The sequence below is a fragment of the Canis aureus genome, chromosome 8 (assembly GCF_053574225.1).
Source record: "Canis aureus isolate CA01 chromosome 8, VMU_Caureus_v.1.0, whole genome shotgun sequence".
NCBI lineage: Eukaryota > Metazoa > Chordata > Mammalia > Carnivora > Canidae > Canis > Canis aureus.
In genome coordinates, this window is record NC_135618.1 from 5600679 (window position 1) to 5627810 (window position 27132).

Consider the following 27132-nt stretch of genomic DNA (forward strand, 5'->3'; position numbering starts at 1 on the left):
CAACCATTTTGCATGTAGTATTAAAACAAATTAGTGACCATTAAAAGTTTTGTCTAGCTGTAACTCTCCAATTATGGGGCAATTGAGTGTGTGTTCCTTTGCTCTGTAAGTGCAAGTTGTTACCACCAGATTATAAAACAGGACCAAAAATATAAATGTTGATTGAAAGTGGAAATAGAACATTTACTGTATAATAGATATGTTTATATTTGCCATTTTTTCTGTTTCTTTTTTTAATAATAAATTTATTTTTTATTGGTGTTCAATTTGCCAACATACAGAATAACACCCAGTGCTCATCCCGTCAAGTGCCCCCCTCAGTGCCCGTCACCCATTCACCCCCACCCCCCGCCCTCCTCCCCTTCTACCACCCCTAGTTCGTTTCCCAGAGTTAGGAGTCTTTATGTTCTGTCTCCTTTTCTGATATTTCCCACACATTTCTTCTCCCTTCCCTTCTATTCCCTTTCACTATTATTTATATTCCCCAAATGAATGAGAACATATAATGTTTGTCCTTCTCCGATTGACTTACTTCACTCAGCATAATACCCTCCAGGTCCATCCACGTTGAAGCAAATGGTGGGCATTTGTCATTTCTAATGGCTGAGGAATATTCCATTGTATACATAAACCACATCTTCTTTATCCATTCATCTTTCGATGGACACGGAGGCTCCTTCCACAGTTTGGCTATTGTGGACATTGCTGCTAGAAACATCGGGGTGCAGGGGTCCCGGCATTTCATTGCATCTGTATCTTTGGGGTAAATCCCCAACAGTGCAATTGCTGGGTCGTAGGGCAGGTCTATTTTTAACTCTTTGAGGAACCTCCACACAGTTTTCCAGAGTGGCTGCACCAGTTCACATTCCCACCAACAGTGTAAGAGGGTTCCCTTTTCTCCGCATCCTCTCCAACATTTGTGGTTTCCTGCCTTGTTAATTTTCCCCATTCTCACTGGTGTGAGGTGGTGTCTCATTGTGGTTTTGATTTGTATTTCCCTGATGGCAAGTGATGCGGAGCATTTTCTCATGTGCATGTTGGCCATGTCTATGTCTTCCTCTGTGAGATTTCTCTTCATGTCTTTTTCCCATTTCATGATTGGATTGTTTGTTTCTTTGGTGCTGACTTTAATAAGTTCTTTATAGATCTTGGAAACTAGCTCTTTATCTGATAGGTCATTTGCAAATATCTTCTCCCATTCTGTAGGTTGTCTTTGAGTTTTGTTGACTGTATCCTTTGCTGTGCAAAAGCTTCTTATCCATGTTTTCTGTTTCTAATGTAACCCAAATGATTTCAATTGTACCAAAAAGTCATCAAAGTTTACAAAACCTCATAGCATAGGTGCCTGGAATATAATAGAGTCCCAAACTATTGCATTTATTATTTGTGAACTACTTTTTTACTAATCTTTAATCTGGCAACAATAGAAACATTGAGTTTTTCAGATTAATGGGGATATAGCATTGCACATTGCTCCAAAGAGTGTAAGTCCTTCCGGGTTTACTACGCTCTGGTTGGGTAGGTAGAGCATATGCCCAGCAAACAATTTATTCCCCGTATGAGGTAGAAGGTGACTAAGGACCAAAATGATTAGGCAGCAATTTTCAAAGATTTCATGTCAGTCAAAGATCAAAGTAGAGTGGAAATCTTCATGGAGGATGTAGAGCTAAAGCTAGAATTTGGAGAACAGGTGCATGTCTTCCTCTGGGTTCTCACAGCAGACTAACCCTTGCATGTCTACAATGCTGATGGAGCCCCACTGAAAGGGGAAGGGAAAGATGCACATCAGGGTGAGGAACTCAGACATATTTGCACATTAGCATTGAAATTATCTGTTTACACTTTTCTTTCTCCCACTAATCTGGGCAGCTCAGTGCTCCAAGAACAGAGATCCTTTTCTCTTCATCTAGAGATGTTCAATCAATGCATTTTTAACTGAACCAAATTCCTGGGGGTGTTTCTGTGAATAACATTCCAGGAAGCAATGGCCTAGTTGGTACGAGTATGGCTGCTTTTAGGTAGAGCCTGATCAACTTGCCCAATACTTTTGGTAGTTTCAAGCAAAGGGGCTGTTTGAGCCTATTGATCAGCTTACAGATGAGGGGGATGCTTCTATTTTTGGTTCTGTGGTTGTTGATTTATATGAGTGAAAGGAAAGAATTCTACCTTTCCCTTGGCAAGCTTCTTACCTCACAGGTCTGAAAATTAATTTTGATCTTTAAGTATATACTAAGGAGAAGTTGAAGGGCTGAGTAAGGAAGTGGTTCTTTCCAATGATGCTGATGAGAATGATGATAATACCTGCCATTTATTTACCACTCACACGTGAAAGGCCTGCTAAGCCCTTTTCATGTATGCTCTTATTTCATCTCACATCAATCCTATAACATAGTTATTATTATTTCCATTTCACTGATAGGGAAACTGACTTAGTCTGAGGTCACATCCATAACTTATAGTGTTCTTTACATTGTATTATGCTGTCCCAACAACAACAACAAAACCAAGTCAGAACAGAGAGATAAAGGAGGCTGATGATACTGAATGAGCATCAGCCATTTACCAACTTTGCTCTTTGTGCTTCAGTCCTCAGGCTCAATTCCTGTGATTCAAATCATTTCTCATATCATCTTCTTGTGCTTCAGTGTTCCTGCTCTAGTGCTTCTTTTACAGCCGGTGTTCTGCTAGTGTGGAACAGAAATTGCATATGAGGCACACCGATATGTCTCCTTTGTCTATAGTGTTTAAATATTTCTTAAACATTTTTTTTCAAAGACTTACTTATTCATTTTAGCAGGAGGAAGGATTCAGAGGGAGAGACAGTATCTCAAGCAGACTCCCCACTGAGCACAGAGCCCAGCATAGGGCTCAATCCCAGGACCCTGAGATCATGACCTGAGCCAAAATCAAGAGTTGGCTGCTTAACCAATTGAGCCAATGAGACGCCTCTAAATACTTCTTCAATGTATGTAGCTTTCTACAGGAATGTACTTTCCAATTTGTTGTAGACCTCACTACCTACCAACTTACCCTTGGCCCAATTTATACTTTCATTTTGCAGCACTGGAGCTTGCAAAGCATAGTCTACAGCTAAGGACTTCAAAACTTGTTACTGAATACAAGCAGCTCTCCGTGTTCCTTTGGAAAAGTACATTTTCCAAATTGTTTGACATTGAAACCAAAACATCACTGAAAACATATATGGATCAAATGAATGACCTTTACCCCATATAAGGATAAAGTATAAGAACACTGTATGCAATGAAATGGTGATACCTCCATCATGGAGTGGCCATTGCACTCCCATGAGATATATATGAGAAAGCGTTTTCTAGACTGTGAAGCACTATACAAATGACATTTGTTATTACTATTAACCCCTCATGTGTTCTCTTATACATCAAGGGTGGAAAAATACAATATTCTCATACATACCAATATTTCTTTTTATATAACTTTATGTGACTTTTTAAGTAATTAATTAGGAGTCTACATCTATATCTGAGAAAGATTACTGTTGGTTTTGAATGTTAGCTTGTTTGGGTGACAATAAAGGAAAATAATTAGTGACAATTTAAAAACAGCCAAACTACTGATAACAAATAACAAATACTGTATAAAATGACAAAGTTGGTAAGGGCTAGAAGAATTTTAATTTTGAAGATGACATTTAATTAAATCTGAAGATTTCCAAAAGTATCAGAGAAAAAATTATTCATAAAAATTTTTAATAATTGTTTTTAAGTTGATATATGCATTTTTCTTTCAACTGAGTATAAATATAAAAGTCCTGCATTTAAAAAAATCAAGTACAAATAAATTACTAAGTTTTTTCTAATTACTAAATTATTAGGTACTGCTGTATTTCTCAGTTCTCATAGATTAAAGAGTCTGTTCTCAGCTATGCCTTTCACTTGTGACTTTTCCAATAAGTGGTTTTACAGATAGAGTTTAATATTCACTGGCAAATACCTCATTGCAAAGAATTCTGAACATCTAGATGCAAACCAGTCGATTACAATGCAGTAATTATTATAGGTCTTGAAAGAACCCACTGAAACTCATGAAATCCTTCACAACGCTACTTTTGTAATTCTCTAGTATTAAACTAGTCACACGTGGCATTTTAAGTTTTGTCAAACTTTTCTCATCCATTTCCACTTTAAATGTAAATGAATTAATGAATTAATATAAATACTTGAGTGCATGATATGACCCAGTGTCTGTGCTATGCCTGGAAATACAGCTGAGATTGATAGCCCCTAGCAACTTTTCTAGAAGAGCTTGGAGTCTAATGAACTATTTTCCCAAATTTCCCAATCATAAGCATCATCTCATTAAAAAAATACAAAAACAAATTCAAAGACTCCCCCTTTAAAGGCACAGATTGAGAATGTCCTGAATTGGGCCTAAGAATCTATTCTTTTAAACAAGATTACCAGCTAATTCTTATGATCAAACAAGTATTATTCTAGCACAATTTTCTCAACACTGGCTGCACATTAGAAACTGTGGAAGAACTTAAAAAAAAAAAAAAAAAACCACCCCGGTGCTACTTACCTCAGAATTTATAGGTGTAGGGCCCAGGTATCATATTTTTAGATAGTACTCCTGGTGATTCCAATATACAGATTGCACTGAGAATGACCTTTAAGTGTAATTTCAATTACTCTAGCCATGTGCATACAATCTGATCCTCCTTTGCTGCTAGTGAGGAATGGGAATATTGAGAAATTAAGTAATAATATAATTCTAAATGTTTTGAGAATTATTGCCCAAAATTCAGTATAATCATTCATTCATTCACATATTCATTCATTCATCCATTCAATAATGAATGCAAAAGACTGAGATCTATAGGCCCATGATACCTACAGCATAGAGTAGGTCCCAAGGTCTAGTAGTTTCCATGGGAATTGTGCTATGTATACTTAAGGCACTCGGGAACATCTACTTTATAATTCATGATCGATACTATAAAGTTCCCAGGTGTGTAGAATCTTTTTAGGCAGCCAAAACAGAAGTGCAAGTTTCAATACTGGGCAATTGCAGTGCACACAGGTCATGTGGGTATTCAAGACTACACACTCTGGAAGAATACAGAACTATATATAAGAAATCAATACACATATGGAGAAGGATAAAGATTCATATAAATGGTGTATGTGTATTATATAGCAATGCACATAGAAGCCTACATATTTCCATGTTTTTTTTGATGCTTCCAGCCTTTCTCAACTGGAGTTCTGAAGAAATTAAGTCCTTTTTTTTTTTTAAATTAAGTCCTATGGAAAATGATTTGAGAAATGGTTTTCTTAATTCTCCCAAGGATGAGGCATAGCTATATCATTTGGGATGCATAAAAGAGAAGTTTATTCTTTACCTACAATGAATGCCTTAGAACTTGGGGCCTCCGAGTTTAAGGGGTGCTTGTAGTTCTGAAATGTTTTTGTCCAAAACTGTAATGGGAATTCAGATTTCCAAATTAATTTTTTTATTTTATTTTATTTTTCCAAATTATTTTTTTTTAATTTTTATTTATTTATGATAGTCACAGAGAGAGAGAGAGGCAGAGACACAGGCAGAGGGAGAAGCAGGCTCCATGCACCGGGAGCCCAATGTGGGATTCGATCCTGGGTCTCCAGGATCACGCCCTGGGCCAAAGGCAGGCGCTAAACTGCTGCACCACCCAGGGATCCCCCAAATTAATTTTTTAAAGCAATCTCTGTGAATTTCATCACTGCTTTGAGTAATGGGGTTTGGGGGGAGTTAAGCTATTTAATTTTCCAAGATGAAATTTGAATTTGTTAGGATAGGTAATCTGCTACAATAATGGACCCCAAAATAGATAACGGTCCAAAAACAATAGAAATTTATGTCTTGATTATGTGAATAAACAGGTTGTTGGTGTGGCCCCTATTCATGAAGTCACTCAAGACTCATTTTAAACATGTGGCTTCCAGGGTCTCCTTAGGGGTCATCTCTATTCAAGTGAGCCTAAATGGGAGAAGAATATTATGTAAGATGTGCATGAAATGTTTTATAGAGCAGGTATTAGAGTGTCATGAATCACTTTGAATCCCATCTCATTGGCTAGAGCTCACTCCAATGGCCATGCTTCTTACTACAGCAGGTACTGTGTGATATAGTCTCGCTGTGTGCCCAGAAGATGAAATGGGTTTTCATGGGCAGCCAACAGTCTGCACAACATTCACTCTATTTGCATTAGTGACAACAGTTACTAGGGTTTAGATAAAGATAACAATCAAGAAGGCTGGTCTACATTTGCATGAATCGACTGCACTAATACAGTGTTAACTGCCTACTAAATACTTTTTAAAAATACATGTTCACAATTTATAAACTAATACCACTAATTGGGAAATGTAGTAGAAGCTATTTAATAAGGCGTATTATGTATGAATTAATTTTGAAACAGTTCTTTTCATTTGTGATTGTTGATTACATTAAAGATACGAGAATAGCTTTGGGAGTGTGGAGACGTAGGAACATGGTTCAAGAGCAAAACATGAAATGAGATACAAGAGTATGACCCAGACTGTGTAAATCCAAAACAGAAGTCACCGTTCCATGTGCTCTATGTCAATTAAAACACACATTTCCACACATTTTTCTTTAAGAGTGAAAATAAAAAACACAGAAGGACTGGGATCACTCTAGTCAGAGAACCTTGTTGTACCAATATCCAGCAGAAGGCATTCCTCAGCCATTTAGTTCTACACATTACTCTAATCCTATTTACGAGCCTCATTCGGGTATTGGTGTTCAGTCATACTTTCCATTTCCATCTCGAATGTGCTCAGTGTCCATCTTAGGTCTGTCTGTCCTCCACTCCCTAAACTTCCAGATGAAAGCAGAGTGTTTCCTCTGACTCTCAAGTTCCAACCTGTTATTTAAATAGAAATTCACCATCCAGCTCATCCTCATCTTCTCTGAATGTAGCTGCATCCCTGCCTCTCACCTTATTCTCATAGTTCCCAGAGGCGATGTCCCCAACATTCCCATGATATTTCATTCTGGTTTCGGAGGCTCATCCTGCATTAAACTAGCAGGTCCTCCCACTCCCCCTCCCCCTCCCCCTCTCCACTGCTCGAATGTCCTTTAGCTCTGAGTTGTCCTCTCTGTGTACTCCGGTGAAAACAGCTAAAGTTTCCTCCCAGGGCCACTTAAAATGTTCTTCCTTTCTCAGCTGCCTCCATTAGAACGTCTCATTTAATTTTGGCTGCATCCACGAATTCTAAAAATAGTGCTCTTACTTAACACCCCATTAAGTAAATTCCCTTAGACACATACTCCCTTTAAATTAAAACAGGTATATTTAAGTCAGAGGAAAGCTCATTCATGCTGCTCTCACTATCATATTGTTCACGCAAACCTGGTCAAACCTGCCATCCTCACTCTCTTCAGAATCTTTTACCTCAATGGTCCCAGGCAGATAAATCCCCAAATCTCGTATTTTAGAGATGGGTTCTAAGCCACCATATGCCATTGGAAACACTACACAAGGTTGTGTATGTGCGTGTACACAATAAATATATCTGCGTGTGCAACAGCACAGAATGTTGGGAGTCCATGGAAAACAGGAATTCTGTGATTCCGTAATTCCCTTTGAATCGATGTAAAATACCACTACTCCGCCCTGGAACCTGGCCTCAGGATTTCTTATCCCAGAGCATTTTGTGATGACGTCGTTCATTCCGTTGCCTCTTCCTGTGATACGACACAACCATACCCTGAGAATTCCCCAAACCAGGGAGGCAGGTGTGCTTTTCCTGTAACCGTGTCACCTTCTCTCACCCCAGAGCTGAGCTTGGAAGAGTAGAAGTGATGCCCCCTCTTGATCCTATGAAACCTTTCAAAAGCTTCCCTGTGACTGGTGATGAACTGACTGGCCTCCAATTTTCTAGTGTTGCTGGTTCCTTACACTGCCATTTTCCATTCTTCGGGGATGCGGCCTGTATAAAGTCAGCTTTTGAAAATGTCAACAAAGGCTTTGCTCTGTTCAGCCTCGTTTCTTCTCTGCTCTCATTTCTTGGGAGGCGCTGTGAGTGCCCTCTTGGCACCTTGTCGATTTTCCGGAGCAGCTAACCTTTCAATAATGATATTAATGCTGCCTCGTGCTTATCTGTGCATTTCTCAGTTCATCATTTTCAACCCTTGCTTGCTGAGATTCATTTACATTGTTGTGTTCTTAAAATCCTGGAATTTAATTGAGTGCAACCTGATGAGGGACCCAGAGCCAGAATTTCTAGCTAATAAGGGAGAAACAATCTTAATAGGTGGGTATTTCTTTCGCCATTGATTGAATTTCCAATAGCTACACTGGCCTAGAAAAAGAGATACAGATAATTGTGGATATTCTTCTCTTGTGTAACATTTTTTTATTTCAAAATTCTCTCCATCACTCTTGGGAGGAAGTAGCTTCTCAGATAAGGTCAGTATTCGCCAGAGAGGGCAACATGGACAGCTCTGGGAGTCTGTGTTGGTGTGGTCCACCATCCCACTGGAAGGCCACAGGATGAACCAATTGAGAGCAGAAGCTATGGAGCCAGACCGTGCAAGTGCAAATACCATGTCTGTCCACATCTTACCTGTGTCCTTGGGCAATTTGTTTAAAAACAAGTTTTCCAATATAGAAGATGATTGTAGATGATTATAGTATTGCCTAATTTGTTGGGTTTAAATGAGAAAAATACATGAACTATTATTGTCATTTTTCTTCTTTGTTTTTCTGAAAGCACATTTTCAACTACTTAATATTCTTAATGCTGAAGTTTTTTTAACTGAATTAAATGTTTCTAAGGGCCTGTCTCTCCTTTTGATTGTATTATAACAAACTTTGTGTATAATATCTCAGATGGCTTGTTTCTTCTTGTCCTAAAGATCTAGGAGATAAGGGGAACATTCGCCCATGGAACTCTCGCTATATATGGCTCAAGGCCAGGGAATTCTAATCATATATCACTGCCTTCATTGGGACCTCTCTATGCCTTCACAATTCTGACTTGCAGCAGGAAATCTGTCTGGCACTTCCACTAGGTAGATACAGATCTGGAACAGAATATGGATAAAAACACAGCTGAGGGTTGGGCAGGGTTATTTAATTATCCAAGATCCTTCTAGTTGATTCTTCTTCCTAGAGCTCATTCACAAAGCTTAAGCATACAATTTAAACACAAGCCATCCAACCACTCAACAAAGTATTTGTTGGTGGATATAATGGCAGAGAAGGGAAGGTCTCATCAGAGGGCACATCCCAGAGTTCATGCCAGACCAAAAAAAAAAAAAAAAAAAGTTAAGTAGGGGAAATGCTGGACCTGTAGAGTGTTCGTAGAGCATCTATATAGTTCGGTAGCTTTTCCTCTCTATGCCCAGTGAGCTCAGTCAGCCACTCAATTCAGAAGTTATCCTTTTTTGCTATTTCACTATATAAAGAACAGGGGAGGATGTTTTCCAAATTGCAGTAAAAACTTGCCCCTGCCCCTCCTTCAATAGAGAAAAGGAAGGATTCATTCCATCACATCCTTTTTGCTTTCTTGATTCAAGAAGACAATCATTCTTCTCATTTCTATTCCTATCCTTTTTGTGACACTGTTGTGATGTCACTTGACTTCTCTCCACCTCAGGTTTGTGGAGATAATGGTGTCTAACATCTACCCGTTCACAGAGATATCCTTGCAATTAATAGGGGTGTCAGGAGAACACCAGAGGAAGACTCTACAAGGGAAATCCATGTATCATTTTATTAATCACATGAATCTGAGGAGCCAGAAATCTTAGAACACGATTCATTTTGTATCCAGCTGCTGGATCTGTACTCTTTGTAGGGTGGTCTGGGTTATCTTCTTCCACCTGAAGTTGAGAAGTGTCCAGGTTCCTAAATGGCGTGCAGAACAACATCCCCCTTTTCCAAAAGTCTTGATCTTACCTTGACCAGCAAGAAGAAAAGAGCATGCACAGAATGATTAGAACTTTTTAATCCTGCAGGGACTGTCTTCGTATCAATTATATTTTAAGCCTTGTATGTGATGAACTGTATTCTTAGTCACTAAACCCTCATTTAATGGCTTTAACAACCCACAGAAAGTTAGTGAAAAGCAATGCCTGGTACCATAAATGAAATAGTGTTAGAGCATTGATGATGTCTGGCTTCTTTTGTTTGGGGAGGGAAATCCCCTTCTAATTCTTAAAATAGCAGTTGGCTTTCATTAAGTCTATTCACAGCTAAGGGTCTGAGGATCTTGAGTGACCCTTTCTTTGGAAATGGGGCACATTTTAATAGGCTTTTTCCTCTCTATGGTCCCTGAAAGATTTAGCCGCTGGCAGTCTCCTGAATTGCTGGGATTTGTAAAGGAAGGGATTGATTACATGCTTCTTCTAATTCTTTCTTTAATTTTCCCCCCATTTCATAAAAAAGAATGAGAAAGATGTTTTGAGTCTTCTTCTATTGAGATATACTTGGCCTTAAGGGCAGATATTTTAGCATTGAACTTTTATTAACTTCTTAGGGGTTTGACAAAATTTCTTCTTTTTTTTTTTTTTTTTTTGCTTCCTAAATATGAGGCTAAAGAGCTGTTATTTCCCAAACTTGTTCCCTAGCAATGTAAGCAGTAGACAGAAAACTCGGTTTGAACTTTTTTCTATTAATTAATTAATTAATTGATTGATTAATTTTGTCTTTGTCAGTTGAATTGCATCTGTAGTCTCTATCTGAACAGGTAAATTTAATATAGGCCTCAACACATGCTGTTCACTGTGATGGAAACATCCACCCCTGCTTTACCTCCTTCTCTTCTTCCCCTCATTGTTCCTCTGTCCCTCCTTCCAGTATCACTTTTCTCCTGGCTAATTTCTATTCCTTCCTCCAGGAGGCCCTCTTATATAGTCCCACATATAATACCCATATAAGTCACAATACCCTACTCTGGCTTATTTTGGGATTGAAGGCACTCTATGAAAATTGGTCATGTATTTGCATGTATTCCCTGCTATACATTAAGCTTAATGAGGACAGGGGCTGGTGGATTTTGTACTATTCCCAAATGCTTAGCATGGTGACCTGATCCTAATAAAAGTTCAGTTAATATTTGTCAGATGCATGCATTAATGAATAGCACTTCAAGGAATATAAAAGTATCATTGATGTTTCTTTGTGCCAGGCATTGAGCTCAATGTTTCATAGGCATTAGCTTATTAAATACTCAAGACTCTATGTGATGTCTTTTTAAACAGATAACGACAGAAAGGCTTAGATGCAGTTGGTTAGTGACAGACCAAGGATATTACCCCTCCTATATAGTTACCTATATCTATGGTTATCCAAAACATAGAGCTGTATGGTCATTTAGTTCCCTAGACAGGACCAGCTCTGAATAAATAGCAAAGCAGTATTTGTTAGGTTGCCTTTTTTTTTTTAATTTATTTTTATTGGTGTTCAATTTACTAAAATACAGAATAACCCCCAGTGCCCATCACCCATTCACTCCCACCCCCCACCCTCCTCCCCTTCTACCACCCCTAGTTCGTTTCCCAGAGTTAGCAGTCTTTACATTCTGTCTCCCTTTCTGATATTTCCCACACATTTCTTCTCCCTTACCAAGGAAGGGAGAGATACAGAGTTCATAGCAGAAATTAAAAGGTAGTTTTCACTTAATATTGAACAATTCAGTGGCATTTAATAATATGGGAGCTATTTCTTTGTTCAATTAAGACTGCTGTTCCACAAGCCACTTACCTAGCTGTTTTGTGCTATAATTATTTGTATGCTCGTCACTGACGCCTGTCCAAAAACACAGTGAAGACAGTGAGAAAAAAAGATATGATCAGTTGTTTGACTGCTCTGATTTTCTAATTTACTCAGGTGAAAAGTTAGCCAAACAAACTGATTTTGCAATATAGACATAGCCCAAGACTATCTGATGATTCTTTAGAGAAAAAATATAATCCCCCTGAAATTCTAGTGATTTCTAGTCACTACTGACTATGTAGATTCAAACCAATATCTGCTTTTTCTGAATTGATTGATTTTTTTCCTTCTCACAGGCAACATTTTTATTTTCTAACCTGCAGCATTTCTGTGCCTGACTAGAATATTTTTGCATTTGATTAATGTTTTCATTTGACTTTCAATGAGGTCTCAAAACAGTTTGGCTTGTCACAGTCAAATTATTTAAATATCCTCTGTAAAGAGTATGTGGGAACTAAACTCAGATTCACATGAACCTGAAAAACCAGTGGTGACATTTCCTGAACTTGTTATATTTTTATGTCTAAATTAATCATTTCACAATTTTGCTTTATGTGGATGCTCAGCTTCTTAAATACAGTGATTATTAGATGCCTTAATGGAAAAGTTTTAATTTTTAGCTGACCCAGAGGTTACTGTCTGGCAAGGATTTATGTTTCTTCTTTTTTTTTCATAATATTCTTTGTGGTTTCAACAGCACAAATATATTATCATCTATATATGTATTTATGCATGTATATACATATACATACATACATATATATATTTAAGTTTCTTTAGTTTCTTCAACACAAATACCTAAGCCATCCTTTCCACTTCTCTGTTATTGTTCTCTCCTAATTGACTGGAATTATTCCAACCATGTTTTCAAATATGGCCAGTATTCTCTGTCTACATTCAGCTTATGCCATGTGAAAGATAGCACACGTAAATGAGTATATACCACAAGATCTCATATACAATTTTAGAAAATGCAGATTAATGTCTAGCAACAAAAAGCAGGTCAGGAGTTTCCTAGGGCTGGGCTAGGAGAGGAATGAACTGCAAGGAGAGTTAAGAATCCCATTGGAGTGACAGAAATATTTTGTATCTTACTTAAGGCAATGGTTCCACAGGAGTATATGTTTGTTAAAACTCATTGAATTGTCATTTTTAAATAGATTACTTCTCTTCTAATGTGGATGCGAGTAAATTGTCTAATATAAGTGGTGAATATAAAAAGTGAAATCTTTAAAAAGAAATATGTAAAGTAATATGAATTGGCACCTTTCTAATCATAAATGGAATGTATTATCCTTTTGAAAACCTTAAAAAGGAGAAATAATAATTTGATAATTAACCTCATTGAGGATATCAAAACCAACTCCAGCTAAAGGAGAAGAATCAACATAAGTAAATTGGAAGAAAAAAGGTTTACTTAGATGCCATCACTGAGTATGAATCTATATCATACTAAGGTCAAGTTAGCTCTTTGCAAATGCTAGTGTTTAGTCAAAAGACCCTAGACATTGATGGGAAAGGAGATGAGAAAGCATCTTTGAGACTCTGCACTTACCTTCTATTCACTCTTCCTGGTTCTGGTTCTGGGCTGATGCAAATGGTATTCAGTATTGGAATCTATTCCTCAGCCAAATGTGAGAATGCATATGTTGAATGGCAAAGAAAAGGCCCAGATTTTTAATATACCATCCAAAAAACATTGGAGACATTAGATACTGAAAATTGCAAACTGGCAAATAACAACACCTGAAACAAAAAAGCTACCCTAATATCACTAAGTCGATTAAAAACTGTGCTGCTAGATATGCAGCATGAAACTGTGGATCACAGCATGCAGCTAGAATGGCTTTGTCCATCTTCCAAATGTCATTCACAAGAGATCTATGGAATCTAATGAACATTGATGCCGTGACTCAGAAAAGATACAAAGAATTAATTAATTTGCAGTCAAGATCACAGAAGTGAGATAGGATAAACAACATAACTCATGTGCAAAAAATACAAAATTAGATTCCCTCTTCAAAGTGAGACGTGTAGAGCATCTCTATATAAGCCTCGACAAATGAAATAGTATATGTTAAATAACTAGTCTGTGGAAAATGTTCCCATTGCACTCTGATCTATGGTTAGTTTAGCCCAAATTCAGAAAATTGGTTTGGACAATCCAAATTCAGTTGGCAGAAGGAAATGAGCAACATTCAACCTTCAACAATAAACACAGTGAAGGTATTTATGATAAATAGAATTTTTTTCTTGATGTCTATATATGATTCAGAAAGGTATAGTTTAGATGGATTTCATTTGAGCAGATTATTTTTCTAAATTAACTCTTTACTAATCATTTCAAATCATTGTCAGGGTGAGGCAGATTTCACCATTTCAGAGAGCCATTTGTTTCCTTGTAAATGTTAAAATTTCTATAGAAAAGCTACACAGTATGTGTCATCTGTATGTATTGTTTTAATTTAGCAGACACATTTAACAAATAGTTTTTGCTATGACAACAAATAAGCCCTGAAGGAAGCTGACTCTCTGGGTCAATAATCTTACCTCCTTGTTCAAATGTCTCAATAATTGGAGATTACAGATACTTTATAGATTTTTTTCTGTTGTGCCTCTTATTTTTCAGAATATTTTAAGGAAAAGTATGTTTGTTTGGTAAATAAAACCTACAGTAGTAAGAACTAAGAGTACATCCCAGGTGAAAGAAACAAAAAAAAAAAATCAATTTAATTAAATTTAAAATTTCATTTTGGGATGCCTGGGTGGCTCAGAGGTTGGTCTGCCTTCAGCCCAGGGCCTGATCCTGGAGACCCGGGATTGAGTCCCACATCGGGCTCCCTGCTTGGAGCCTGCTTCTCCCTCTGCCTGTGTCTCTGCCTCTCTCTCTCTGTCTCTCATGAATAAGTAAATAAAAACTTTTTAAAAATTTCTATTTTGAGCATTTGATCGATGAAGTACTGTCAAAGTCATAGATTGATCAAATGCTTGTATAATCAGCAAAACTTGATTTTTGCTTGCAAAACTTTATACACAAGAAGTTTCCACTTTGGAGGTGAACCCTCAGAACTGGGATTTGTTACAAACGAACTAGGGGTGGTAGAAGGGGAGGAGGGCGGGGGGTGGGAGTGAGTGGGTGACAGGCACTGGGGGTTATTCTGTATGTTAGTAAATTGAACATCAATAAAAAATAAATTAAAAAAATTTTAATTTTGCCAATCATAAAAAAAAACAAAAACAAAACAAAACAAAACAAAGCAAACAAACAAAAAAACAAACAAAACAAAACAAAAAACATTGAGACTTCTAGAACTGAAGTTCTTCTCCCAAAAATTAGGCTTGGCTTGCCCACACTAGTTTTTGGTATCATTTCTTATAAAAAGAAATTTCTATAGTCTTTGGCCAACAATAGAGCAACTAAGAATTGCTAGAGCAATTTTAAGAGCAGTAGTAGTATCAAAGAGAATACATTCAGGAGTAGCAGAAAGACTGCCTACTTTCAAATCAGAAATACTAAGGCTTAATCCAAGCTTTGCCACTCCCTAATACTGTAAAAGTTGGCAAGTTATCTCTAAACATCATTTTCTTTATTTTTGAAATCAGGATGGTATCTACCTCATAGCAGTGTCTGGCACACAGTAGACATCATTAGATAAATTAAAAACAAAACAAGCTCTGGCAATGTGATAGTGACTTAGAACAGGAGCCTTTGCCATAGGTTAGGAGAAAGAGTAGCCCAGGCTAGAAGTAGTAAGGGTGTGAACTGAGACACTACCAGTGAGAAAGCAACAGAATGTAAGGATTACAGACCTACAGTACAGGTGAAGTTGCCTGGATTTGGTAAGTGGTCCAAACTGAAGGTAAGGTGGAAAAAAAGGATCGAAAGCTATGAAGATTTCAGTCTGGGTGGCAGGGTAAGTGGTGATACACACAGCAAGATGGAAAGATTGAGACTGACATCAACCATTTGTGTTTGAAACACTAGTGAAGTAATCATCTTTACTTTATGGAAAATTGTAATACGGTATAGGGCATTTGGAAATTGCATGAATGTTACTTTCCTTTATTTATTTTTTATTATTTTATTTTTTAAGATTTTATTTATTTATTTATGAGACACACAGAGAGAGGCAGAGACATAGGCAGAGGAAGAAGCAGGCTCCCTGCAGGGAGCTCGATATGGGACTCCATCCCAAGACCCCGGGGTCACACCCTGAGCCAAAGGCAGATGCTCGACCACTGAGCAACCCAGGTGTCCCTGTTACTTTCCTTTAGATACCTTCTCTAATCCACCTCTCCTCTTAGATCAGGCTGGGTGCTTCCTTTCTGTGCTCTAAAGGCACTATTTCCTTCCTTACACTTACTTCTCTTTAATTGGAATTGCCTCTTTCATTTTTGTCACCTCAGTTAGACTATAGATTTAGTGAGGGGAGGGCTTATGGCCATTCTGCTCACCTTTGTACCATTAAACTAAGCATAGATCCTAATAAATAATAAATGCTTAAAAGCTGTTTTTTGAATGATCAGTAATGCCTCAGAGTCTTTGGAAGTTGTAAGGTTGTAAAGAGGTGATAGCGATGGGTATGGGATTAATTGACTTTATGTAAAGAGTCCAAATAGAAACAGCAGTGGGAATAAAAGCTGATACAGGATGAGAGGAAAAGCGAAAAAAGGAAAGTCATAGGGATAAAGGAAAAAGGGAGAAATTTTAGAAATAAGAGGTCAGAAATGTTAGGTACCTCAAAAAGCCCAGGATGTCTAGGGAGAGAACAATACCAGAGACCTCTGGAAGGTGGTAGAGGAGAGCATTGGCAGAGCAAAAATACAGGATGTCCATTATTATTTCAAAACTAAAAAGAGCAAGTTTAAGAAGAATAAAGAGGACATCTCAATGTGTAATCACTGAATTCTTTAATTCAGTGTTTTCCTAAGAGGATAGTTTTCAGGATTCTAGAGCTTCCCACTTATAAAGATGCAGAAAATGCATTAGAAGTTCTGTAATAATTGCTCAATTTCAACAAAGTAGTTCACCAACGTCTTTGACAATTTACAACTTACTTATTAACATTCTAAGGGAAAAAATATTCCCCGGAATGCATTTTGAGATATGTCGCTTTGATTGTGTGACTACAAACACATTTATATTCTCTAATTTTAAGGGTATAATAGTGGGTACTGTCACTGTCAGAAATCTTCCCGATTCAGATGACTGTGGAAGTGATGTGTTCTCCGAGTTCCCCTGAAGTGCATCTTGTAAACAGTGATAACACTGTACATCGACATTCCTTTATTCAACTAACACTTACGGAATACCTACTGGGTACCAAGTACTGTGCTCCGTGCTGAAGATACAAGATCAAACAAGATGGCAAAAGTTCCCACTCTCATGAAGCATACAGATCAGATGTGGGTGAGGGGTGGGGGTGGGGGAGACAAGACAGTAAACAAGCAGAATAATTCTGGATAATTAAAAATGTGCCATACACTGTGTAGATGTGATAGAAAGTTGTTAGGAGTGGAGGGACTCATTTTGATTGTTGGTTTTGGAAGACTTCCGTGAGTAGGTTATTTGTGGAGCTAAGATCTGAATACTACAAATGAGCTAGCCTAGTGAAGGTATGAATGGGATGTGATTCTAGAGAAATAGCAAGCGAGCAAGCGAAAAATCCCTAAATTGGAATGAAGAAGACCAGAGTAGAGACCGAAGCGTCCTGGACAGGGGAGTGATAGAACATAGGAATCTCAGTTTAACAAGAACCAGTTCATATAAGGCACATGGACTATTTGGGAGTTTCACATCTTATTTTGAATGTGATAGTAACCCACTGAGATGTTCAAGCAGGAGAGAAACATCTGATTTCTTCCTCCCTTCCTTCTTCCTTCCTTCCTTCCTTCCTTCCTTCCTTCCTTCCTTCCTTCCTTCCTTTCTTTTTCTTTCTTTCTTTCTTTCCCTCCCTCCCTCCCTCCCTCCCTCCCTCCCTCCCTTTCTTTCTTTCTTTCTTTCTTTCTTTCTTTCTTTCTTTCTTTCTTTCTTTCTTTCTTTCTTTCTTTCTTTCTTTCTTCTTTCCTCAGCAAATATTTATAGAGCATACACTATATGCCAGCTCTTAGGCATTGAGGATACTGCAGTTACCAAAACAGATCCTGCCATTATGAAGATTATGTCTTAGTAAGTTAATGCATTTAATCTAGACTATTCTAAATGTATTGTAGAGAATGAATTAACATGGGGGCAAGAGTAGAAGCAGAGAGAGCAGTTAGGAGTCTATGATGGGTTCCAGGAGAGGAATGAAAGTGAATCAGGTTAGAATGTCTATAGTGGAGACGGAGAGAAACCAATAGATGTGTTTTGTTTTGTTTTTTACAGGTAGAGTCTGCTAGGTTGTTGCTGGGTGCATTCAGGTGGTGAGAGAACAAGAAAACCTTGATGGACACAGATGCCTTTTTTTTTTTTTTTCCTTTTAAAGATATTTTTTAGGAAACAAATCAAGAGCTCTTTTGTGGCCATTTTAAATGTGAGGAGCCTATTTAAGAAAAGGCCTTAAGAAGTCAGTTGCAAATGCAAATCTAAAGCTCAGGAAGAGATCAGTACAGCTATGAATCAGATGCAGTATTTATTCCATTTTATTGTTTAAGGAAATTGAGGCACAGAGATATCAAATAACTAGCCTCTGAGGTACTGACAGTGCTGGGATTTGAACCCAGGCTGAGCCTAGGCAGACTCCAGCATTGAGTCTTTCTACTTCACTGTGCTACTTTTCTAAAACCTCACAGGGGGGATATGGAAGGCAGGGGAATGGAGATAAATTTTTCAAGAAGTTTTGAAGTGGGAAACCGAGAAATTGGATTATAACTAGAGGGGTCTGTGGGCCAGGGAGGGTTTTTACCAGAGCATGTGTGCATGCTGATGGAATAATCTGGCAAGAGGAAAAATTGATGTTGCAGGATAGAAGCATCTAATTGTGTGAACAAAGTCCTTGCACTTGGCTCAGGGCCTGGCAGCCGTCAGGACTCAGTATGAGTCTGCTGAATTACAATAAATTCCTTAAACCTGGCAAGTAACAGAAGTGGGATTTAACCCCAATCTCTGAATCCTCTGTACTTCTCAGGCCACTAGACCGTGCTGTCTCGTCGCCCTTAGTCTAGTCTACTTCTCATCTAAAAAGTCATTTCCCTCTGGTTCTATCACCAGCCCCACTGTTTTAGATGCAGAAGCCCCTGATTCAATTTCTTGCTGGAATGGATTCTCCACAAATAAGGATAATCCTCCATTTCATGTTTACTCACTTGGTTGACTTCCTCTATTCCACACTCTTTCCACAACAGGCTTTGCAGTTTCTGTTTTCTGAGACATTCAAATAAATATGAGTTGGTATTACGACCAAGTACTTCCTGAAACACATAATTCCCCCCCCCCCCCGTTTTCTCATTTTTTGAAACAAATGGATAAGTTGCAAAGGAGCTACATTAATGAGATGTTTAATTCGAGGTTTTAATTTTGCAAATGTTGAGAAGCATAATTAAGATTCAGGAAGTACATAAGGGTCTTCAGGAATACAAAACTATATTTTGCATCTATAATTTTGTGAACATTTTCTGCTTAAACACAAACCTCTTATAGCTGTGTTCCTTTGTTCCACAAGCATATTGGGAACTGTGAAGAAACAGAACATGTAGTCCTCACAGAGATGGCCAATACATAATCAGCATGGCTGTTACTGTGACAATTAGCAGAAAACAATGTGCTGGGAAGGGGTGGAGGTGAAGGTGAAAGGGAGTGGGCACTGGCTTTATATTTCTTCTGTTCTCTGAATTGCAGGGCAAGTTTCACTTTCATTCCAGATGATATCTCAGATCATTAAAACAGTGAGGAGAAAAAGGAATAACGAATTAGAAAGGGATACAGGTAGGATGGTAAGGGTTTCTGGAAAAAGGTAAGCAAGGAAAGGATTTGAAAGCTTAAGAAAAAGAATATAAGCATTTCCAGGGATTAACATATCACGTCAGTATTTAAAACACAAACAAAAACAAAAAACAAAAAACAAACCTTACGCAGCCATGGTACATCTGTCAAGAGGGAAGAAGAAAAGAAAGTGAGTTTAGATGTTAGAGAGCACGACTGGTTCTCAAATATCTGAAATGGCTATTTCAGACCATTTCTAGAAATGGAAATTAATTTCCCAGACAGTTTCTGTCTCTTAGGCTATATCTAAATATGTAAGTCAGTTTGAACAAAAAAGTGAGGTGAGTCAGGGAACCAATACTCATAAAATTACTATTTCTACTTCTGTTGGAATAGCATTGTACAGGATAAAAATGGTAAAAATATATGGATGGATTGATTTGTGAGTTCATTTAAGTATTAGGTTGAACCATATGAAATTGTCCTCTTTTGGTCAAAACAGTTGCAAATCAACAATATCATATGATTCAACGTAGTACTTATCATTAAGCTAATGGAGAAAATTTCTCTTATGTTCCAAATAAATCAATATATATTTACCAAACATGGGGTATAGATAGATTCAGGACTGGAGCAGATGATGGAAATCAGTGATAACAAAGATACTGAATAGGACAGGTTTTTTTAGTAGTATTAAAAGTTAGGCAGACCTCAAGGGATGCTATTGCACCTTTAGAATCCATCAAGTGAGAGAATGCATAACCAAGCTGGCCTAATGTCAATAACACTTTATGCACAATTTTTATGTATTTTATTATAGTTCTATTGCATATATTTGAAAAATAATAGCATATATATAAATAGTATACACACGCATATATACACCCATACGTATATACATACACTTCTATGTGTGGAGGACATATATATTTAATCTCCAGACAAAGCTTAGTGCAAATTTGGATTGTTAAACTATATTAGGCTTTCTTAAGTTGCAAATGTCAGAAAAACCACTGAAACTGTTCCAAGCAAAACAGAAAATGATTTTCACTTACGTAACTGAAAAGTCCAGCAGATGTGTTTTTGAAACACAGCTAGACCTAGGATTCCAAATGATATCCTCAAAGCTTGTTCTTTCTCCACCTCTAGGCTTTTTCTCTTATTAATTTTATTATTGTTCACTTGATTTTTATTCTCTACCTGGTGGCCACTGTTGCAGTGTGAGGAGGTTTTCTAGTTCCTCATTACCAACACATGTCCTAGAATTGTGTATCATGATTCCTGGGCTCATCACTACAGATTGGAGAAAGCGATGTTCTGACTGGCTAGATAATTCATAAACTACTCCCAGAATCAATATACATGAACCTCACGAACTAAAAGTGAGGAGGGGGACTCCACATAGAAAATAAAGAAATATGAATACATGCTGAATGAACCAGCAAAAATAACAGTTTTCCAGTTGTGTAATCCCCATGAAATAACCATTGCCATCCTAGGGATCATGGCACATGGGTTGGATATCACTGTTGTAAAGATTATACGATGAAAAATATGTATCCTTACCTTGTTCCTACAGCTTATTTTTGGGGTTATTCACTTATTCAGCGAGAATTAAGAGCCTATTGTGCTTAATTTTTTTGTAGTAGAGGATTCAAATTTAACTAAGACATAGTTTCTGCCCTCTAGGAGCTCAAACCTAGTGGGAAAACAAAATTGCTGAGTGATAAACCAAGTACTATGAAAGTACAGAGGAAAATGTAACCAACAATGTACAAAGAATGCTTAAAAGATCACAGGCACCGTAATACTTGAATAGGGACTTAAAGGAATAAAATTTTCAGCCAGAATGAAAAATAAAAATAAAAACAGCAATGACTAAAATTCCTAAATAATTACTGCCGTATGAGCTGATAGAAGAAGCTCATGAGGATCCAGAGGGAAAACTCTTGAGTACTTACACATGCCACAGATATAAACACCGATGGGGTGAGGAAGGTCAGGACCAGTTGAAAGTATGGGGATTTAGAGAAAAATCCTGTCCAGCATTTCAAGACAGTCTTTGATAGTGCAACTTTTCTCAAGAGCTAGATAAGACAATTCTTAAAAAGCCAAAAATAAAAAAGAAATGTCCACCAGTGAGTGCCTTTTGGTGAGAGAAAGAGGAATGGGAAAAAATTCAGATGATTGTAAGTGATGTCTTTGGGAGCAGAGAACTGAGCCATTTCCATCTGTTGGTTTAGAAGGAAAGAAGACGACGTCAAAAAAGCTTTGTGTGATTCTTACAATCTGAAAGAGACCTAACCTTAGTAGCACCTGGAAATAGGAGGTCAAGAATATTAAATTAGTTTTAAAGTCTTAAATTCAAGATTCACTTTCTTACTTTTTAGAATTAACAATGAGCCTTGTTCTACAAGGCAGTTTTTAAGTTGCTATTATGTACTGGCAAAGGGAACTAGTGAGCATAACCTCTGTGGGTTTTTTCTTCTATAAAGATAATAGCTTTGATAAGGACATAGATATATTTCTGCCTATAACTCATTCAAATCTATATGTCTACATACATATTGCACAACGAATGTCATATTTGGGTGATTTTCCAGGTCACAGCAATTTTAATACTTTATACATTTCTTTGTGATGAGTGAAAGAAAAGGTCTTTTTAATGCATTCACAGCAGGAAGAAAGATTTTTTTAAAAAACTTTTTATTTATCAATTTTGGTACTTAACTATATAATTCAGCCCTTTGTTATTCACAAGTGGTATTGAATCTTTAATAACACTATCAATGAAAAGGCATGTACCTGTCTGCATTTTGTAACAAAAAGGAAAATATATAAATAGCTTGCCATTGTTTGTTAAATTCTACTGCTCAGTTATGGGGAAGCTAAATAATCCATAGTCCATGTGAACAAGTTTAGAAAAGAGCATTTAATGAGCTACAGAGGGAAGTATTTTCAGAGTACTATACTCATTTTCATAAATGTTGCTGGAGAGGCAATTGCTCAAATATAATTCTCCCATTAGGAGGTTAAGAGAGATAATAACAGCTTAACACAGAAGGAAATAACAAAAGAAATAAGATGTCAAATATGATCAGATCTGTCTTTACCATATAAATTCAAGCATTAAAATTGCTATGTAATTATTTCAAAACTCTGCTTATTTTATTTTTCAATATTAAATTCTTCAAGCAAGGGTCCGCCAGTACATCTGGGCTTTGGATCACCCATAGTATTTGTATCAGGAGGGAAGCTCATTATTTTAAGAGGGAAAAAGGCAATTTCAGATCTATGCCTATTATTGCCATCCTGAATGACATTCATAGAAATGATACAGAGTTTAGCGTTGTGTAGGTGGAACATCAAATGAAAAACTCAAGTTGGAATAGTCTCAGTATTCTCATCTTTCATATTTTTAAAATTTCTTTGTTTCTTAATAGCTAACTTTTGTTCCATCATGAGGTTATCCAAATGTAGATAAATGAAAGTAGCCCTCAGTCAAACGACCTGACTGCTTATATTAACTCTTGACAGTAATTATGTGACTCTTGGAAGTGATGGAATGCTGCAGTAATAAGATGAGATTTCAGCAGGCAACCCAGGACGCCTAAAGTCTTCCCTTGATGGTGATTATACTGCTCTTCCTTTAGAAGTCCCTGAGGAAAATTAATGCCCAGAGAACTATGACAAAGTAAGGAATTGTAAGGAATTATTGACTCAGAATCTGGCCTCAAAACCCACTGAAAAATTGGTTTTTGTTCTGTACCTTATGGAAAACTCATTTTTTTCCCTTATTCTAGAGATACACTAGGATCTTGACCAGTGGCAAGTAAGATTCAAAGTCAGATCTCTAATCATTACCCCTTTCCTGCTTCTGATGTAGAACATCATGGATTAGCCTTGCCTGTTTTTAAATTTTATATATGTAGATTCATAGACAATGTTATATATCTGGCTTCCTTTTTGTGAATCCGTCTGCTTAAAACAGTCTATAGTATTCCATTCAGCAAATATATTTATTTTTCCATTTACTATTGATGGATATTTGGACTATTTCTATAATAAGAATATCCTCCTCTGAACATTTTTTACATGCCTTTTGGTGGCCAAATACATGCATGTCTATTGTTCATTTATTTAGAAATGGCATAGGAAGATCCCCAAAGGGTGAAATTGACTCCAATTTTGGGCTCATATTGGTGGGTTTTCTTCTCCTCATGATTTTAGTCCCTTAATTCTGCACTGCTTTTTAGCTGTTTTGTGCCTTAAGATAGATTGTATTTTTTAACATTTTCTATATCTTCTCACAGAATGAGGTTCAACTTGTCATTATCAAAAATGGAACTCTCGAGGCGTATCCTCTTTAACTGATTTTAAGTTTCAGCATCAAGCTTCAGGTTCAATTCCACATAGCAAATAGGATTATATTTTGTTCCCAATTTTATTAGTTCACAAGTAACATTTATTTTTCTCCTCTTCTGTATTACTATCAAACTTTGGATACCATGTTGATAATTTAATTAGGCATCGCTGAACATACAGTGGAATTCAATAAACATTTGATCAATAGATTCAAACCAATGCCAAGCTACCAGAAGGAAGAAAGAACATATTACTGGCTATAGCTACCAAAACATCTACATGAAAAGTGAAAATAAATCAGTGGCTTTGTTTATACATTGCCAAATACTTAGATTTAGGGAGATTCCCAAACCATCTACTAGGTTTTCATTCTTATATGAGTCTTTGGCATCATGTACACAACCACATGGAAATTGTGTTCATTGTTAAAAATTTTTCTACGTAGTTAATGAGAAACATAGATGGAAGACTTGGCTGAAGTCCATGCTAATCACATTACCATGGAAAATGAAGAGCAAGCTGAGTGTTTGTTTTTAAAGTTCTACTTGTGCTTCATTTTGCCCACATCCTGTTCTCATTACCATCATTTGAGCAAGGAACTAAAACTTCTCAGTCTTCTTTATGTGTTATCTGATTAGAAATGTGTATTGGTTAAGAACCTACTCCCCACCCCAATAAACATACTATTTCAGCTGGGTTGGCTGCTTCCTACCTATGTTTAAACTTCAGTTCTAGCTTGAAATCAGAATATTTGGATAAGAATTATAATTAAATAATGCATCTCACTTAGGAACAAGAGGTAATACATGTCAAAATCATCTGGAAAGACTTTATTAAATAAGAATTCTTACTCCCATTTCTTTTATCACTCCTGAGGATGTATCAGAATCTACACCTCCCATTTTCCACTAGCCTAGTTAGACTTATCACCTTAGGAAATATTGGTTCAATAGTACAGTCTTATTTGCTTTTGTTTCCTGTAACTACTGCTTTCTCTCTCTATGCCTGTCCAATTCCATCAGGATTCATAGCTTAACTTTTCATATCCAGTGTCTCTTAACTTTGTACCTACTTCCCAGCAGCTTGATCTCTTAGATATTTGACACTGCTTCCTAAAATCCAAGTTCCCCAACTAATTCACTTGGCCTATGCCAGTGGTTCTCAGACTACCATCTGGAGGGCTTAGTAAAGCATTGATTTCTGGACTCCATTTCCAGAGTTTATGATATAATAAGTCTGGGTTATGCTCAAAACTTTGTGTTTCTAACAAGTTCCTAGGTGAGACGGATGCTGCTGGTTTGGGAATCATACGGTGAAAACCTCTAGCTGATGTTGATCCCTCAGACCTCGAACTCATTCTACATAAGTTCAAATCCCTATGGATCATCCTTTATATGAATCTTCAATGTTAGTAGTTCTAATTCTTATCTATACTTATAGCCTACTCTTCCACTAGTAACTAAATTCCTGATTCTTACTCTGTTTTTTTTTCAAACCCTAAAGAACAACCAGAGTTTTGTTAACTGATTTGATTGATTGAGTGAATGATTAATTAGTTCATTTATTCATTCCATCATCCATTACATATTTAATGCCTTGTATGTGATAGTCATTGTCTATGCAAAGTGAAAAAAGTACATTCTATATTATCAAGAAGCTCAGAGTTGGGCAGCCCAGGTGGCTCAGCAGTTTAGCACCACCTTCAGCCTGGGGTGTGATCCTGGAGACCAGGGATCTTGTCCCATATCAGGCTCCCTGTGTGGAGCCTGCTTCTCCCTCTGTCTGTGTCTCTGCCTTTCTCTCTCTGTGTGTCTCTCATGAATAAATAAATAAAATCTTAAAGAAGCTCAGAGTTTAAGGAGAGATCATTAAGTCGATAATGCCAATACAATAACACTAAGTTTTATGATAGTGTTAAGCATTGAGTTCTATAAAAACTCAGACATGAGAGATATATCCCTGACTACATAGGAACAGAGAAGGCTTCAAGAAAGAGAAGGTGCCTAGATTGAGCCTTGAATTACCAGTTGGACTATCCAGCTGATGAATAAAGACCAGGCACTTGGAGAATATGGAACATATGCAAACAGCTATGAAAAACTTGAGAATCTCAGTGTGATTGACCAAAGGTGAAGAGGTACAAGTCTAAAAAGAAATATGAAGCTGAAGAATTAAGAAGGACAAAAATATACAGAATATACAGAATCATTTAGGCCAACCAAATGAGTATGGAGCTATGGGGAAGGATTTTAAGTAAATGATCTTATCCTCTCTATATTTTTAGAATTGGAAAGTGGTGAATAACACTACTCATATTTTTAGAATTGGAAAGTGGTGAATAACACTACCCATAAGGAAACAGGCGAGGATCTAAGCTAACGATAATAAGATAATAAATCAATATATTGAAAACATATTGATGCAGAGAACTATAGACATTTTTTACAAACTGTTTATGAAATAGTATTTATACAACTTCACGGTATAGAAAAGTGCCTAGGATTAACTATCTTTTGGCAGATCCAACTGGCACACCAGGAAGAAAAATTGAAGAGGCTAGTTAGACAAAAGAATGAAGGTTAAAGAAGAAATTTTCTGGGAATGGAAAGAAAAAAACATGATTTCTTATGATTAAATACTGAGTTCCCTGTACACATCTTTGAGTAATATTAGAATAAGTCAACTGAGGTAATATTATTCCCTTGTGATTTTCAAAACATCAGATGAGTGTTGACCTGAAATTTTTACATCTGAACATCGACCTTTTACTTATATGAAGATCTTCATAGTTAATTTTATTTGTATATTAGGTTTTGATAATTAGTTGCTGCTATATAAATTACTACAAAGTTAGCCACTTAAAACAATATAAAATTATTACCTATGCTAAAGATAAAAATTGGGTTGACCTGACTGGCTTTCTCGGCAAATAACACCCCCTCACCATACACACACACATACAAAATGAGGTGTTGCTCAGCCAGGCTCTTACTGGGAGTCTCTGAGAAGAACCCACATCCAAAGTCATTCAGGTTGTTAGCAGATCCAGTTTTGTGGTTGTAGGACTGAAGTCCCTATTAACTTGCTGGCTGTCAGT

General features: G+C 37.0%; 1 protein-coding gene across 10 annotated transcripts in view; it reads left to right on the forward strand.

The window, feature by feature from the left end:
• TNNI3K (TNNI3 interacting kinase) overlaps positions 1 to 27132 on the forward strand; it is a 284328-nt gene that overhangs the window by 124491 nt on the left and 132705 nt on the right. The window lies entirely within an intron of this gene.